Source organism: Ambystoma mexicanum, chromosome 3p (assembly GCF_040938575.1).
Source record: "Ambystoma mexicanum isolate Mex_15411 chromosome 3p, UKY_AmexF1_1, whole genome shotgun sequence".
NCBI lineage: Eukaryota > Metazoa > Chordata > Amphibia > Caudata > Ambystomatidae > Ambystoma > Ambystoma mexicanum.
In genome coordinates, this window is record NC_090925.1 from 10,205,907 (window position 1) to 10,222,803 (window position 16,897).

Here is a 16,897-nt window from a genome sequence, read left to right on the forward strand (position 1 = left end):
AGTTGCACCTAGTGTAAATAAAACAGACACAGATTTATCTTCAGTTCACCTGCTTGATAGCTTTCTTTATATTGTTACATTAAACAGGTCCTCACATTCAGGATAAGACTGTCAGTTCATATCTGTTACATACATGGTTGAGCATCATACATTAGGTCACCTGGGAGTGAGTCAGTTCACCACTGGTAAATAAATAATTAATTATAAACACTTGAATCACTGTTAAATCAGTCAGTTCACATTTGTAACCTAAATGGTTGAATATCATAAATGGGGTCACCTGAGAGTGAGACCATTCACCTTGGGTAAATAAATAATTAATTATTAACACTTGAAACACTGTTAAATCAGTTCACATTTGTAACATAAAGGTTGGAATATCATACATTGGGCCACCTGGGAGTGAGACAATTCATCTCAGATAAATAATTAATTAATTATAAACATTTGAATCACTGCTAAATCAATCAGTTCACATTTGTGACATAAGGTGAAATGGAGGCTTCCAGCCCTTTAAGATGAGTAGAAATACCCTGGAGATGGGTGGGGATGCAGATTCTACTCGTACATCAATAATCAAGATGACACAAATAGTTTGGCAAAGTTTGTCTGTTTTAATGCAAGTCTTAAAACAGGGAGTACAACGAACATCAGCAATCGCTCGATACTCCGACTCTAACTACTTCATTAAAAAGATGGGTTCTTATACCCATAATTGGTCATAGCTGACGTGTTGACCTGCGTCATCACCAACGTCATCCTACGTGGCAAACTTCAGAAACTTATCGGGTTTGGTAAACATAGGCACTATATCTGTATGAAGTAACAGAGAAAGGTAATAGGATAGCTAACATCAGGTGAGGCAAATAAGCCCTCCCTCAAAAATGGCCACTATGAATGTCACTAAATGTACGATGTCCCATTGGCTACACAAACAATAGGACCCCTAACTGCTTAGTCCCCTACAATTGTTTGGCTTCTAACCCCGTCAGTAATTTCCACCTACATGAGCAGCACTCAGACTGAACGACCAGGTGCGGATAAGCTCGTCTTGATACCAGCTTCCCACCAATTAAAATATCATCCATCATCACCTCAATGGTCCAGTGTCAATTAGTGCTTTGAAGTTGGCCTTGAGTTTGTTCTGTTCTCTGAGAATTGTTAAGGAGTATGGGTACTATCCGACTTCCGTGCGTAGGTATGACCATCTCGTCCGACCAATTTCCTTCCATCACGTGACTGGACACCACAAATTGAGCCTTTTCATGTATTTGATTTTATTCAATAGTCCTCTGATGTCTTTTTTTTTTGCTTGACCTTCTTGAACAGGAGCTTCTGTTCTTTCACGTTAATTGTATCCAATGTCAGCCAATTTTAGTTCTGATAAGACCACGGCTTTCTTGGCTCATTCAACTCTTTAGCTGAAATGAATTCTGTTTAATTCAATTGCTTTTTGTAACTGCGACACTGAAATGAGGCCTTCTCGCGTTGTTCAGTACTGCTTTATACGTAGTGAAAACATTCATTCTTCACTTATTCCATATGTATCTATGAGGAATATAGGTATATTTTGGTTCATACGTTTCCGGTAATGTAGGCGGGGCAGTTGGAGTGAAGGTACTTGGCTCATCCTCTACAAAGATTTGAATATCGTACATTGGGTCACCTGGTAGTGAGACAATTCACCTCGGATAAATAACTAATTCATTATAACACCTCAATCGGGCAGTGTCCTGTCTTCTCCTAGCTAACGCGTTTCACATAACCTGGCTTCCCCCACCTCCCCTTCCTCTGAGAACGCAAGTACAGCTAGACTTCCCCTTGAGGGGGAACCGAGAACACTACAGCCTGTAGTAACTAAACCACCACCCTTCCTGAAACCTGCCTGCCTCTGCAGCCAGCCCAAGGGGGGCCCAATGGGGCACGTGACTGCTCCCTTCACTTTGACAGGACGACTGTACACTGGCCCCAGCCTTCCTGTGCATTGCTAGCGAGTGAGCTTACTTCCAAACAGTTCAATATGGTTAATCCCTTTCTCTCACTTTACACCTCTCTCAGTGACCACAACACATGCAGTCACTCGTGATGACGCCCAGGCTCTGCTCTAGCAGAGCAGCACCAACCAGGGAGGTGCACTCTCCCCGACCTCAATCCCACACATCCAGCCGGGCCCAAGCTCTCAGCCCAGGATTAGGGAGAGTAGCATAGGCCAGCCGGGAACAAGGACAGCTGGAAGGGGGTCCCCTTTAGCAACCGAGAGCCAATCTGCTCTCTCTGTATCTCCCAGGCGGTCTCTCCTCTCACCACACCGGGATACAATATATACAATTTCAGCCGGCCCACCTGCCGCTATCTCACAGGTGCCTCCTGACAGAAATAATTCCAAAACCTCCTATAGGTGGAGCGTACCACGTCCCTTGGGAGCTTCCCTTGTGCTCATCGTTACGGGAAGCGAGAAAGGCCCAAAGTACACAGAAAACATGAAACCTGGTTATATGAAAAACCACATGAAATGCTGGTTTATACATGGAGGGAAAAGAAGTCCAATATTGCAATCCACGTCTAAGACATGTTCATAGTCTATGAGCGAACTCAAGAAGGAAGTGAATGGCTGGGGATCAGTCTGCAGAAGACTGATCAGGAAGTCCTTTTCCTATGTTCTTACAAGAGAGAAGAGTGTGCAGAAGCAGTTCCTGAAGGTCTGAGAGCAGATGGGAGGATTACATGAAACTTAAGTTGTAAGGCTTGTGAGGAACCGATAGAGACACATTTGCCCCAAATCACTGTCACAGTGACCATGAAATACTAGCATGAGTTCCAGGACTATGAGCAGACTCCAGAGGGAATTGCCTCATTGTTTGACTCTACAGGATCTGGGAGGGAAGCAACTATCCTGAGTCCATTAAGATGGAGCACAAAGCTGAATCGATTGCTTCAAAGGCCTGAAGTGTTGACGTTGAAAGTGAACATTGTGTTACCTGCCGAGAACCAATGTCTGAGATCACGGCTGGAGAACATTCAAGACTGCAAGCAATCCCAGGAAGCCACCCACACACTGGGGAAGAAAAGCCACACTACCCAGCTCAGACCAAGTCCACAGAGGACCTCAAGACAGGAAAGCGACACACTGGGGAAGAGAAGTCACACCACCCAGCTCAGACCAAGTCCACAGAGGACCTCAAGATAGGAAAGCAACACACTGTGGGGGACGTGGAGAAGATCTATAAGGCAGACAAAGGTGAGAACAACCTCTTAAATCCCTAAATATGGAGACTGGAGAATTCCACCACACCTGCTCAACTCTGCATGCAATAAAATTATGTTTCATTTGTATATGATCAAAAGAGTTTGGTCATCATCAAATTAGATTTATGTCGTTGACAGAGCACCATAAAATCATATATAAACAAAATACAGTCCACCAGCGATCATGTAATTAAGATCCTAAATAATATATATAACATAACAAATATTTTCAGTTATAGAATTGTGTATGAGATTAGTCTTTTACACTGCCATGGAATCGCCACATAACACAAATCTTTCTCCTCAATCCACAAGGGTTCACTTTAAGTGTGTATGATAGAATCCTTCTACACCATGTACTGTTGAAATGCTACTCGTCTCTGTCTCGGTACGTTTCCATGCAAGATTACTTTAAACGTGCATTATAGCCTGTCTCTTTACCATCTACAGCTGGATGACTACTCATCTCGGTCTCCTTACCTTTCCACGCAAGGTTACTTTAAGTTTGCATTATAGCCTGTCTCTTAACCATCTACAGCTGGATGACTACTCATCTCGGTCTCCTTACCTTTCCACGCAAGCTTACTTTAAGTTTGCATTATAGCCTGTCTCTTAAGCATCTACAGCTGGATGACTACTCATCTCTGTCTCCTTACCTTTCCACGCAAACTTACTTTAAGCGTGCATTATAGCCTGTCTCTTAACCATCTAGAGTTGGATGATGACTCATCGCTGTCTCCTTACCTTTCCACACAATATTACTTTAAGTGTGCATTATAGCCTGTCTCTCAAACATCTCCTGCTGGATGACTACTCATCTCTGTTCCCTTGCCTTTCCACGCAAGCTTTTTTTTAAGTGTGCATTATAGCCTGTCTCTTAGCCATCTAATGCTGAATGATTACTCATCTCTTTCTCCTCACCTTTCCACACAAGCTTCCTTTAAGTGTGCATTATAGCCTGTCTCTTAAACATCTACTTCTGGATGACTACTCATCTCTGTTTCCTTACCTTTCCACACAAGCTTTCGTTAAGTGTGCATTATACTTCTGGATGACTATTTATCTCTGTTTCCTTACATTTCCACAAAAGGTTTCTTTAAGCAGGCATTATAGCATGTCTCTTATGCATCTACTGCTGGATGACTACTCATCTCTGTTTCCTTACCTTTCCACGCAAGCTTATTTGAAGTGTGCATTATAGATTATGTCATCACCACCTACTGCTGGATGACTACTCACCTCAGTCTCCTTTTAGATCCACTGAAGCCTACACTAGTGTGCATTATAGAATGTCTCTCAACACTCTACTTTTGGGTAACTGCTCATCTCTGTTTCCTTACCATTGCACTCAAACTTACTTTAAGTGGGCATTATTGATTATGTCATCACAAACTACTGCTGGATGACTTCTCGCCTCAGTCTCCTTCTCGTTCCAATCAAGCTTACTTTAAGTATGCATAACAGACTGTCTCACAATAATTTACTACAATGTGACTACTTATTTCCGTCTCTTACCTGTGCCACTCAAGCATACGTGATGTGTAGGCCATGTCTCCTCCATCTAATTTTGGATGACTATTCAATCTGTCTCCTTCAAATTAATCTTAAGCTCACTTTAAGTGTGCCCACCTTCTGCTGCCGATTGACTACTAATCTCTGCCTCCTTCCCGTTCCACTCAAGCTTACTTTAGGTGTGCATTATAGACATTGGGCCTCATCACGAGTCCAGCGATAACCCTGCCAATCCTACAGGTGGATTGCTGTCGGACTTGTAATATTTTACTGGCGCCTGACTTCCCGGTGCCACCGAGAGATTACAAATCCAGCGGCCCGGGAAGTCAGGCGCTGGTAAAATGTAAGTCCCCGTTCCCATAGAGTCCGAATGGACTCTATGGGAGTGGGGACACGGAAGCGCTGGCACCATTGTTAACGGTGCCAGTGCTTCCGTGAGGAGTCTGCCTACTGTGGCTGCTACACCCGGCAGGGTCAAGCCTGTCAGACACAGCAGCCATGGCAGGCAGAAACATAGTGTGCCAGTACAGAAACAAGTTTGCTGGTCCGGAAACAAGGGTGCCGGTAAGCTTACCGGCACCCTTGTTTCCAGATCGGCAAACTTATAATGCGGCCCATTGTCTCCACCATCTACTGCCAGATGACTATTAATCTCTGTCCCCTTCCTGTACCGCTCAAGCTCACTTTAAGTGTACATTATAGACTGCCTCTCAATCAAATACTGCTGGATGACTACTCGCCTCAGTCTCCTTGTTCCACTCAAGCTTACTTTAAGTGTGCATTAGACTGCCTCTCAATCACATACTGCTGGATGACTACTCGCCTCAGTCTCCTTGTTCCACTCAAGCTCACTTTAAGTATGCATTATAGACTGCCTCTCAATCACATACTGCTGGATGACTGCTCGCCTCAGTCTCCTTGTTCCACTCAAGCTTACTTTAAGTGTGCATTAGACTGCCTCTCAATCACATACTGCTGGATGACTGCTCGCCTCAGTCTCCTTGTTCGACTCAAGGTTACTTTAAGTGCGCATTTTAGACTGCCTCTCAATCACATACTGCTGGATGACTGCTCGCCTCAGTCTCCTTGTTCCACTCAAGCTTACTTTAAGTGCGCATTTTAGACTGCCTCTCAATCACATACTGCTGGATGACTGCTTGCCTCAGTCTCCTTGTTCCACTCAAGCTCACTTTAAGTATGCATTATAGACTGCCTCTCAATCACATACTGCTGGATGACTGCTCGCCTCAGTTCCTTGTTCGACTCAAGGTTACTTTAAGTGCGCATTTTAGACTGCCTCTCAATCACATGCTGCTGGATGACTGCTCGCCTCAGTCTCCTTGTTCCACTCAAGCTTACTTTAAGTGCGCATTTTAGACTGCCTCTCAATCATATGCTGCTGGATGACTGCTCGCCTCAGTCTCCTTGTTCCACTCAAGCTTACTTTAAGTGCGGATTTTAGACTGCCTCTCAATCACATACTGCTGGATGATTGCTCGCCTCAGTCTCCTTGTTCCACTCAAGCTTAATTTAAGTGCGCATTTTAGACTGCCTCTCAATCACATACTGCTGGATGACTGCTCGCCTCAGTCTCCTTGTTCCACTCAAGCTTACTTTAAGTGCGCATTTTAGACTGCCTCTCAATCACATACTGCTGGATGCCTGCTCGCCTCAGTCTCCTTGTTCCACTCAAGCTTACTTTAAGTGCGCATTTTAGACTGCCTCTCAATCACATACTGCTGGATGACTGCTCGCCTCAGTCTCCTTGTTCCACTCAAGCTTACTTTAAGTGCGCATTTTAGACTGCCTCTCAATCACATACTGCTGGATGACTGCTCGCCTCAGTCTCCTTGTTCCACTCAAGCTTACTTTAAGTGCGCATTTTAGACTGCCTCTCAATCACATACTGCTGGATGACTGCTCGCCTCAGTCTCCTTGTTCCACTCAAGCTTACTTTAAGTGCGCATTTTAGACTGCCTCTCAATCACATACTGCTGGATGACTGCTCGCCTCAGTCTCCTTGTTCCACTCAAGCTTACTTTAAGTGCGCATTTTAGACTGCCTCTCAATCACATACTGCTGGATGACTGCTCGCCTCAGTCTCCTTGTTCCACTCAAGCTTACTTTAAGTGCGCATTTTAGACTGCCTCTCAATCACATACTGCTGGATGACTGCTCGCCTCAGTCTCCTTGTTCCACTCACGCTTACTATAAGTGCGCATTTTAGACTGCCTCTCAATCACATACTGCTGGATGACTGCTCGTCTCAGTCTCCTTGTTCCACTCAAGCTTACTTTAAGTGCGCATTTTAGACTGCCTCTCAATCACATACTGCTGGATGACTGCTCGCCTCAGTCTCCTTGTTCCACTCAAGCTTACTTTAAGTGCGCATTTTAGACTGCCTCTCAATCACATACTGCTGGATGACTGCTCGCCTCAGTCTCCTTGTTCCACTCAAGCTTACTTTAAGTGCGCATTTTAGACTGCCTCTCAATCACATACTGCTGGATGACTGCTCGCCTCAGTCTCCTTGTTCCACTCAAGCTTACTTTAAGTGCGCATTTTAGAGTGCCTCTCAATCACATACTGCTGGATGACTGCTCGCCTCAGTCTCCTTGTTCCACTCAAGCTTACTTTAAGTGCGCATTTTAGAGTGCCTCTCAATCACATACTGCTGGATGACTGCTCGCCTCAGTCTCCTTGTTCCACTCAAGCTTACTTTAAGTGCGCATTTTAGACTGCCTCTCAATCACATACTGCTGGATGACTGCTCGCCTCAGTCTCCTTGTTCCACTCAAGCTTACTTTAAGTGCGCATTTTAGACTGCCTCTCAATCACATACTGCTGGATGACTGCTCGCCTCAGTCTCCTTGTTCCACTCAAGCTTACTTTAAGTGCGCATTTTAGACTGCCTCTCAATCACATACTGCTGGATGACTGCTCGCCTCAGTCTCCTTGTTCCACTCAAGCTTACTTTAAGTGCGCATTTTAGACTGCCTCTCAATCACATACTGCTGGATGACTGCTCGCCTCAGTCTCCTTGTTCCACTCAAGCTTACTTTAAGTGCGCATTTTAGACTGCCTCTCAATCACATACTGCTGGATGACTGCTCGCCTCAGTCTCCTTGTTCCACTCAAGCTTACTTTAAGTGCGCATTTTAGACTGCCTCTCAATCACATACTGCTGGATGACTGCTCGCCTCAGTCTCCTTGTTCCACTCAAGCTTACTTTAAGTGCGCATTTTAGACTGCCTCTCAAACACATACTGCTGGATGACTGTTCGCCTCAGTCTCCTTGTTCCACTCAACCTTACTTTAAGTGCGCATTTCAGACTGCCTCTCAATCACATACTGCTGGATGACTGCTCGCCTCAGTCTCCTTGTTCCACTCAAGCTTACTTTAAGTGCGCATTTTAGACTGCCTCTCAATCACATACTGCTGGATGACTGCTCGCCTCAGTCTCCTTGTTCCACTCAAGCTTACTTTAAGTGCGCATTTTAGACTGCCTCTCAATCACATACTGCTGGATGACTGCTCGCCTCAGTCTCCTTGTTCCACTCAAGCTTACTTTAAGTGCGCATTTTAGACTGCCTCTCAATCACAAACTGCTGGATGACTGCTCGCCTCAGTCTCCTTGTTCCACTCAAGCTTACTTTAAGTGCGCATTTTAGAGTGCCTCTCAATCACATACTGCTGGATGACTGCTCGCCTCAGTCTCCTTGTTCCACTCAAGCTTACTTTAAGTGCGCATTTTAGACTGCCTCTCAATCACATACTGCTGGATGACTGCTCGCCTCAGTCTCCTTGTTCCACTCAAGCTTACTTTAAGTGCGCATTTTAGACTGCCTCTCAATCACATACTGCTGGATGACTGCTCGCCTCAGTCTCCTTGTTCCACTCAAGCTTACTTTAAGTGCGCATTTTAGACTGCCTCTCAATCACATACTGCTGGATGACTGCTCGCCTCAGTCTCCTTGTTCCACTCAAGCTTACTTTAAGTGCGCATTTTAGACTGCCTCTCAATCACATACTGCTGGATGACTGCTCGCCTCAGTCTCCTTGTTCCACTCAAGCTTACTTTAAGTGCGCATTTTAGACTGCCTCTCAAACACATACTGCTGGATGACTGTTCGCCTCAGTCTCCTTGTTCCACTCAACCTTACTTTAAGTGCGCATTTCAGACTGCCTCTCAATCACATACTGCTGGATGAATGCTCGCCTCAGTCTCCTTGTTCCACTCAAGCTTACTTTAAGTGCGCATTTCAGACTGCCTCTCAATCACATACTGCTGGATGACTGCTCGCCTCAGTCTCCTTGTTCCACTCAAGCTTACTTTAAGTGCGCATTTCAGACTGCCTCTCAATCACATACTGCTGGATGACTGCTCGCCTCAGTCTCCTTGTTCCACTCAAGCTTACTTTAAGAGCGCATTTTAGACTGCCTCTCAATCACATACTGCTGGATGACTGCTCGCCTCAGTCTCCTTGTTCCACTCAAGCTTACTTTAAGTGCTCATTTTAGACTGCCTCTCAATCACATACTGCTGGATGACTGCTCGCCTCAGTCTCCTTGTTCCACTCAAGCTTACTTTTAGTGCGCATTTTAGACTGCCTCTCAATCACATACTGCTGAATGACTGCTCGCCTCAATCTCCTTGTTCCACTCAAGCTTACTTTAAGTGCGCATTTTAGACTGCCTCTCAATCACATACTGCTGAATGACTGCTCGCCTCAGTCTCCTTGTTCGACTCAAGATTACTTTAAGTGCGCATTTTAGCGGGCGCGACAACGTATCACGTCGTTAGTGACGCGTAATAGGGATTTTTGAACGGCTATTTGCCGCAAATTCGGTGTGTGTGTCCGGCGCGTCCCGATCTCAGAACACTGCTTTTGGTCAGGATTACAGCTACCCCTGAAAAGGTAAAAGCTGGGGGTATGTTGTATATTTACTAGAGTCCCGCGAGGTGGGAACTCTCTAAGTTACCCCCCGCTCTCCTTTTTGCTCACTTAGTAATTTCCTTTTTTCAGAGTAAGAGGTTGAACACTCTATAGAAGCAAGAGGCTTGATCCCATCGGGCACCGACCTGAACGCGCACTGGATGGCTTAGAACAACGTGAGATAGGTAATGCCCCACTTCTGAGATGGACTAGAGGAGCACTTTTTTGTGCATGTTTTGGGACTATGCAATTTACCTTAGACTCCCCCTATTTTAGGCACTAAAAGGCCTGCAGGAAGTTGAAAGGGAGACATTGGGTGTTTACTGCGACTGAGATTTGGTTTTGTCCAGGAAAAGAACATCTTGGACTTCCCAGGGTGAGCTATATTTTGTTGTTCTGTTGGGTTCTACTGTGGATGAATACTCCTAAACCCCATGTGTGCAGGGGTGAGGACAGTAACAAGATTACAGTCCTTGGTAGATTACTTGAGGTACTCAATTTTCAATTCTATTTGCTTTAGTAGTGAAGAGCCAGAATTGGTTTGGCTGTTGAGGTCCTAGACATATATTTTCTTTAGACCTTAGATCAGGTATATGATGTACTGTATACTTGATACCCTAGTGGTGATTAGGGTTTGGCTATGGCGATTAATTAAACCGATAATGCCCGTATTAGTGATACGTTTTTGTCTTTTTTACCCTTAGAGATAGCAATCTGGTGTGTGAATAGGAAGAATCTACCTGAAGCACGGGACTACGTCTGCCTCTGATGAATGTCCGGTTACTGGGAACACAGAGGACAGAAACCTATATAAGTTGGGCTGGTTCACACAATGGGGAATGAGAAGAATTGAGTTGCCATTGTTGTGATGTGCTGATGAAATGTTTGGCATTTTTTTGATACTGTGAGGTGGAATGATTTTAACATGTATATGACTAGGTGATGTGTATATGTTTTTTAAATGGATGTGTGTACTACTTGTGCTGAAAAGAGACTAATATATTAAAAATGATATTTTTCTGGGTAACACTGTTTTGGATGATTATTTAGAACACAGAATACAGCCCATATTTATTAAGTGGCTGTTATAAGAAATTGCTATCTGAGGGTACACCATTTTTTTATTGTTTGATATAGCTTGTTGTATGTTCCTTCCTTTTGTTTAAATACATATTACTTATCCTCACTTAGTAGGAGGGAAGACCACCGGAGTGTGGGGTCACCCCTGTAGAATATGATCTAAGGGGGTGCCTGCCCTTTATGTTGTGTTTGTAGACTTTAGAACTGCATTTGACCGGGTCAACAGACACATCCTCTGGGCCAAGCTGGAAAAGCGGGGGTGCCCAGCCTGGCTCCTACAGGTAGCAATGGAGTCCCATACCAAAGACTAGACACGGGTGTGATTGGACAATATGGGCACAGTGACATCTTGGGTGCAGATCAACAGGGGAGTCAAGCAAGGATGTGTCTGGGCTCCCCTGTTTAACCAGTGCATATCTGACCTGCCGGCCTGCTTGGAGGATAAATCACAGTGCCCACCGAAGATTGGTGGTGTCCCCATTGTGTCTATGCAATATGCAGACGACCTGATTGTGTTTGCTCGATCTATCTCAGATACAAGAGCCCTGTTAAATGATCTGACTAGTTTTGTGGCTGCAGATGATCTGGAGGTTGATCTTGATAAAACCCTCCTATTGTTACTAACAAGCAAAAAGGTGAACAAAGTGAAAGTGTAGACAGACTTGGGGCTGGTGAATTATGTGTCCACCTACCAATATCTGGGCCTTGAAATTGGCCCTCGGGGATACTGGTGGCTGATTGAAAACAAACTTAGAAGAGCAGGTCAGCTTACTGCTCAAATAACTAAGGTGAGCAGAGAACAGGCGGGGTTCGAATTCGCTGGAGTGATTCAACTATATAAACAGGGTTTCTGCCCGGCAATCCTAAACAGGCTTGAAGCCCTGGCAATGCGTGACTTAACATGCTTGGATCGGATTCAGGGACTTTCTGGTGAAAGCTACTGAATTTACGACCTTCTTGCCCACTTGAATTTGTTTGCTTAGCGCTGGGTCGGACTTCAATGCAGGGCCTGGTACCTAGGGGCAGGGGTCTATTTTATATAGCATCTCAAATGTCTCCTATATGTGGGCTGCTAAAGTGCATCAGTGATAATTACATAAATTGGAAACTGCAAAACAAGTCCTTAACGAGTGTGTCAAGCTGGGTCCCATTTATATGACCAACTTGGGTGGTCTGGTCTATTCATATGAATCTATTAAGATCAAATCGTTTGTGTTTGGAAACATGTTAAGGAATAGCTGGGGGATGCGACCCAGTACCCATCCTAGCTTGGTTTTATTGGGATATGTGCACCTATTGGGCTGATACTGTGTGTGACTGCTGCTGGAACCTTTGCATATAAGCTGACGCTGTGTGCGACTGCTGCTAGAACCTTTGCATATAAGCTGACGCTGTGTGGGACTGCTGCTGGAACCTTTGCATATAAGCTGACGCTGTGTGCGACTGCTGCTAGAACCTTTGCATATAAGCTGATGCTGTGTGCGACCGCTGCTGGAACCTTTGCATATAAGCTGACGCTGTGTGTGACTGCTGCTGGAACCTTTGCAGGCAGCCAACGCGAGGTGAGAAAGGCCATCCGGGCCCTGCACACCTCTATTGGTGGCAACTAGGCCCCCAGACCCCCGGCGCATCCCTCTCCCACCCCGCACCCTCTTCCTGGGTCCCGCTCCCCTCCCGCCTCCCATCCCGCCCATCCCCGCTCTGATTGGGCCGTGAGCCCTGGCTGAAAGGGTCTAGCGACCCTCCTCGCGCCGGCCCCTGCATTCACTGCAGGCAGCCGACGCGAGGTGAGAAAGGCCATCTGGGCCCTGCACACCTCTATTGGTGGCAACTAGGCCCCCAGACCCCCGGCGCATCCCTCTCCCACCCCGCACCCTCTTCCTGAGTCCCGCTCCCCTCCCGCCTCCCATCCCGCCCATCCCCGCTCTGATTGGGCCGTGAGCCCTGGCTGAAAGGGTCTAGCGACCCTCCTCGCGCCGGCCCCTGCATCCACTGCAGGCAGCCGACGCGAGGTGAGAAAGGCCATCCGGGCCCTGCACACCTCTATTGGTGGCAACTAGGCCCCCAGACCCCCGGCGCATCCCTCTCCCACCCCGCACCCTCTTCCTGGGTCCCGCTCTCCTCCCGCCTCCCATCCCGCCCATCCCCGCTCTGATTGGGCCGTGAGCCCTGGCTGAAAGGGTCTAGCGACCCTCCTCGCGCCGGCCCCTGCATTCACTGCAGGCAGCCGACGCGAGGTGAGAAAGGCCATCCGGGCCCTGCACACCTCTATTGGTGGCAACTAGGCCCCCAGACCCCCGGCGCATCCCTCTCCCACCCCGCACCCTCTTCCTGGGTCCCGCTCCCCTCCCGCCTCCCATCCCGCCCATCCCCGCTCTGATTGGGCCGTGAGCCCTTCATCACTGGTCCTCCCAAGGCAGCCCTCTGCCCGGCAGCCCCAGCGGCTAAGGGGCCCATGGCCAAGGGCGGCTCCAACAGAGGCGGCTCCAGGAAGTGTCAGCAGGTGTCCGCAGGGGACGCCAAGGAAGCCAACAACCAACAGACACCACCAAAGCCGTGAGTGTGGTATGGGTAGGGGAATAGAGCAATCACTCCACTCCAGAAAGCCCATGCCACTCTATCTTACTAGACGGAATTGTGAAAGTTAGCATGTCCACTCTAGAACTGTGAAAGTTAGCATGTCCACCCTAGAACTGTGAAAGTTAGCATGTCCACCCTAGAACTGTGAAAGTTAGCATGTCCACTCCTAGACGGAATTGTGAAAGTTAGCATGTCCACCCTAGAACTGTGTAAGTTAGCATGTCCACTCTAGAACTGTGAAAGTTAGCATGTCCACTCCTAGACGGAATTTGCGAAAGTTAGCATGTCCACTCTAGAACTGTGAAAGTTAGCATGTCCACCCTAGAACTGTGAAAGTTAGCATGTCCACTCCTAGACGGAATTGTGAAAGTTAGCATGTCCACTCCTAGACGGAATTGGGAAAGTTAGCATATCCACTCTAGAACTGTGAAAGTTAGCATGTCCACTCCTAGACGGAATTTGTGAAAGTTAGCATGTCCACTCTAGAACTGTGAAAGTTAGCATGTCCACTCCTAGACGGAATTGTGAAAGTTAGCATGTCCACTCCTAGACGGAACTATGAAAGTTAGCATGTCCACTCTAGAACTGTGAAAGTTAGCATGCCCACTCCTAGACGGAATTGGGAAAGTTAGCATGCCCACTCCTAGACGGAACTGCGAAAGTTAGCATGTCCACTCCTAGACGGAATTGTGAAAGTTAGCATGTCCACTCCTAGACGGAATTGTGAAAGTTAGCATGTCCACTCTAGAACTGTGAAAGTTAGCATGTCCACTCCTAGACGGAATTGCGAAAGTTAGCATGTCCACTCCTAGACGGAACTGTGAAAGTTAGCATGTCCACTCTAGAACTGTGAAAGTTAGCATGTCCACTCCTAGACGGAATTTGTGAAAGTTAGCATGTCCACTCTAGAACTGTGAAAGTTAGCATGTCCACTCCTAGACGGAATTGTGAAAGTTAGCATGTCCACTCCTAGACGGAACTATGAAAGTTAGCATGTCCACTCTAGAACTGTGAAAGTTAGCATGCCCACTCCTAGACGGAATTGGGAAAGTTAGCATGTCCACTCTAGAACTGTGAAAGTTAGCATGTCCACTCCTAGACGGAATTTGTGAAAGTTAGCATGTCCACTCTAGAACTGTGAAAGTTAGCATGTCCACTCCTAGACGGAATTGTGAAAGTTAGCATGTCCACTCCTAGACGGAACTATGAAAGTTAGCATGTCCACTCTAGAACTGTGAAAGTTAGCATGCCCACTCCTAGACGGAATTGGGAAAGTTAGCATGCCCACTCCTAGACGGAACTGCAAAGTTAGCATGTCCACTCTTAGATGGAATTGTGAAAGTTAGCATGTGAAAGTTGCATTTAGAAAGTGTGCCCTACAGCCTCTCCGTCAAGCTTAGAAATGTGCCCAATAGCCTCTCTGGTAAATTGAATTTAGATGTGTGCCCAAGATCCTCTGTGAAAGATGCATTTAGAAGTGAGCCCAATAGCCACTCTGTGAAAATTGCATTCAGTAGTGTGCCCAATAGACACTCTGGAAAGCCGCATTTAGAAATGTACCCAATAGACACTCTGGAATGCTCCATTAGAAGTGTGCCCAATAACCTCGCTGTGAATTTAGTAGCGTTCCCAATAACCACTCTGTGAAAGTTGCTTTCAGAAGTGTGCCCAACAACCCCTCTGTGAATTTAGAGGTGTACCCATTAGCCGCAATGAGAGTTACATTTAGAGGTGTGCCCAATAGCCTCTCTGGTAAATTGAATTTAGAAAGTTCCTAATAGCCTCGCTGGAAAACTGAATTCAGAAGTATCCCCAATAGCCTTGCAGGAAAATGAAGTTAATAGTGCGCCCAATAGCCTCTCAGTGGAAAATTGAATTTAGATATGGGCCCAATATCCTCTGTGAAAGCGGCATTTAGAAATGTGCCCATTAGCCACGCTGTGAAAGCTGCATTTAGAAGTGCTACCAATAGCATCTGTGAAAATTGATTATAGAAGTGCATCCAATAAACACCCTGGAAAGTCTCAAGTAGAAGTTTGCCCAATAGCCTCTCTGGAAAATTGAACTTAGAAATGTAGCCCAGTAGACGCTCTGTGAAAATTTGCATTTAGAAGTGTACCCAATAGCCTCCGCGAATGTTACACTTAGAAGTGTGCCTAATAGCCTCGCTGATAAACTGAATTTAGAAATGTTCCCAATAGCCTCTGTATGGAAAATTGTACTTAGAAGTTGGCCCGGTAGCCTCTCTGGGAAAGTGATTTTAGAAGTTTGCACATTGAAAGAGCATATAACCATTCTTACCACACCCCACGCTTACTCTCTCCTTTACATCACCACTCAACTAGAACACAGAGATACTATGACACCATTCGGTATAACTGTTCCCATACGAACATCCACCGCTTACTCCACATCATTCTATGTAAACACTGCTGGTCTCACACCCCCAGCCAGGCGTTTTCCTCAGGCCTAACGCAGCCACATCCGTTCCGGATAAATCCTGCCAGAACGAACACATTCTCCTGATCTCTCAACCACCACACCTACCAATAAGAATCAGCTATTACATGTGTACCGCACGAGCTGCACACATATCCGGTGCACACACGCACCTTTTGACTCTCCCTACTCTCTCTACTGATCTGAACTTCGGTTCCCAAGGGCGTTCAACCTACCAGCGCCTTCAGACCATACCAATGGTATATAAGGCGCTATATAAGTGCAAAATAACAATAACAATAACAATATAAGTATATAAGCTGATGCTGTGTGTGACCGCTTCTGGAACCTTTGCATATAAACTGATGCTGTGTGTGACTGCTGCTGGAACATTTGCATATAAGCTGACGCTGTGTGCGACCGCTGCTGGAACCTTTCCATATAAACTGAGGCTGTGGGAGACTGCTGCTGGAACCTTTGCATATAAGCATATAAACTGATGCTGTGTGTGACCACTGCTGGAAACTTTGCATATAAGCTGGCGCTATGTGTGACTGCTGCTGGAACCTTTGCATGTAAGCTGATGCTGTGTGTGACTGCTGCTGGAACCTTTATATGCAAGCTGACGCTGTGTGTGACTGCTGCTGGAACCTTTTCATTTAAGCTGACACTGTGTGTGACTGCTGCTGGAACCTTTGCATATTAGCTGACGCTGTGTGTGACTGCTGCTGGAACCTTTGCATGTAAGCTGATGTTGTGTGTGACTGCTGCTGGAACCTTTGCATATAAGCTGACGCTGTGTGTGACTGCTGCTGGAATCTTTGCATATAAGCTGATATTGTGTGCGACTACTACTGAAACCTTTGCATATATGCTGACGCTGTGTGCGACTGCTGTTGGAACCTTTGCATATAAGCTGACGCTGTGTGCGACTACTGCTGGAATCTTTGCATATAAGCTGACGCAGTTTGCAACTGCTGCTGGAACCTCTGCATATAAGCTGACGCTGTGTGTGACTGCTGCTGGAACCTTTGCATATTGGCTGACGCTGTGTGTGTGTGACTGCTGCTGGAACCTTTGCATGTAAGCTGACGCTGTGTGT

The 16,897-nt window shown here is 46.3% G+C and overlaps 1 protein-coding gene across 1 annotated transcript in view; it reads left to right on the top strand.

Annotated features, from left to right (window-relative positions):
- Window positions 1-2,940: 2,940 nt before the first annotated feature.
- Window positions 2,941-16,897, top strand: part of LOC138580068 (vitelline membrane outer layer protein 1 homolog) — a 152,919-nt gene continuing 138,962 nt past the window's right edge. The window contains exon 1 of the mRNA XM_069650315.1: window positions 2,941-3,238. The gene's annotated coding sequence lies outside the window, so the exon portion shown is untranslated. The remainder of the gene's footprint in view (window positions 3,239-16,897) is intronic.